This window comes from Emydura macquarii, unplaced genomic scaffold (genome assembly GCF_026122565.2).
Source record: "Emydura macquarii macquarii isolate MOO-44397 ecotype Brisbane River unplaced genomic scaffold, CSIRO-AGI_Emac_v2 contig_1429, whole genome shotgun sequence".
NCBI lineage: Eukaryota > Metazoa > Chordata > Testudines > Chelidae > Emydura > Emydura macquarii.
In genome coordinates, this window is record NW_027131566.1 from 18,684 (window position 1) to 20,493 (window position 1,810).

The 1,810-nt window shown below is 53.2% G+C and overlaps 1 non-coding gene across 1 annotated transcript; it reads left to right on the forward strand.

Annotated features, from left to right (window-relative positions):
- Positions 1–991: 991 nt before the first annotated feature.
- On the forward strand, positions 992–1,106 carry LOC137156305 (U5 spliceosomal RNA). The gene has a single exon (XR_010920736.1). It is a non-coding gene; the product is annotated as a U5 spliceosomal RNA (small nuclear RNA).
- The last annotated feature ends 704 nt before the right edge of the window (positions 1,107–1,810 follow it).

Here is a 1,810-nt window from a genome sequence, read left to right on the forward strand (position 1 = left end):
AGGGCAAAAGGAAACTTTGCCAGGACACCAATTGGCTCATTATTTCCAAGACTGCCCATTCGAGGGGGCTGGGCAGGGATGTTTCTCAGTCTCTGGCTGGCCTGTCTCATGAGCTTGATGACTCCTTAGGTCCCTTTAAGCTGCTAACCCCCTGCCTTTTCTTTGCAGTTTCTCCTAGCGAGATGCCAAGACCTTGTATATGAACATGGCAGCAGTACAGCTTGATATTCTGACAGCAAATACAGTGAACATCCCAGCAAGTTTAGTCAGACCGGAAGGGATGGCGCACACGGAAGGTGTGTGGGGGAGAGGATCATTAAAAGCTGAGACAGAGTCTCTCAGAGACCAGGGCTCAATTCTCCTCTCACTCATACAGGTGTAACTCAAGAGTTGGCCCTTCTAAATCAGTGGGAGCTACACCAGTGTGAGCGGAGAATCGGGCCTCAGATGTGTGGGGCCAGCCCGGGGAGGGCGGGGGGGTGGAGGTGGATGGACGTGCTGTTGTGCTGCATACGTGGCTGGATGCTGGAGGGTTCTCCATACAAACCTGCCTCGCATTAACACCCCTGACAGCCAGATCTTGCTGGTGCCACTGGAGCACTGCGATTCATGGCTCTGCCTTGTTCTTTCAGAGGAAGGAAGAAGCCTGGAATGATGAAGACGGCTCCTCTCCCACGCCCTCAGCCTTCCTCTCCCTACTGCTTCCTCCTGGGCTGTGCCCATGTCCTCTGCAGACCCTGAGAACTGGATGCGGGCTCTGAAGCTGGCCCCACCCACTCACACGGCCGGGTCTGCAGCCTCTGGATTCGGTTCCTGTCAGTCACGTGCAGCAAACGTCTCCCTCTGGGCTGCTATTTAGAACCCGTGTGGCCTGGCTGCCCTTCTAACTTCTAGGTCCTAACCCAGTCACTCGTTTCCCCTTTGTGTCTGCGGTATTCTCCAGCAGTTCATAAGTCACCCTGAGCATAGGGTGAGTCGCTCTTGCCCTGGTAGCACCTCTGCATGCTCTGGTTCTTCAGCTTGTATAAATCTTTTGTCTTTTATTAAAGATTTCTCTGCGGAGGAATGTTATATCTAATTTTTTGAGGCTTCACTCTGCTGAAGCTAAATTAATGAGAGGGGGAAAAGAAACCTCAGAGTCTCATGCCTAGGAACTGTTGTATGGGGATTAGTGTTGCTTTTTGTTGCTGGTTTTTTAGAAGTACGCCTGATGTTTGCTGGGTGTAGATCAGTGATGTGAGGCCCTAAACCCTGGCAAATGCCTGAGAATCAAAGGTGTGAAATCAGTGGGAGGCTGCTGGGAGGCAGCGCTCCGGTTTAGTGGGGAGTAACCAGCAGCAAGGAGAGATGGAGCAGGAAGGCATTTCAGCTGGGTCTTTTTCTCCTGGAAAGGGGCAGTGCAACAGGCACATCCACCTGGAAATGCAAGCCCCTTCAAAGGAAAACTGCACAAAGACATGGACTTTAGAACCCGCTCTCTCTATCCAAGCCACAATGCCCCTCCTGGGGTTTGTCCCCTTGGTGTGCCTATACAGGAGCTCTTCCCCAGATGACCTGCCGAGCAGGGGTCTTCCTAGCAGTCACCTCCTCTTCTCCTGTCAGCCAAGGGCCCAGTGCTGCAGGCTTTGAGAGCAGGGGCTAGGGGTCTCTTTGGGCACTGAGAGTGAGGGACAGAAGTGGCCTTGCCTGGATCAGCTGCCCAAGCAACCTAATGTGCATAACGCCAGTGATTGTCACACTCCGGCAGTTCCCCGGACAGAGGGCTGCTTGCAGGGGCTGGAACAGCTGCTCTTTTCTAACAGAAGTGATT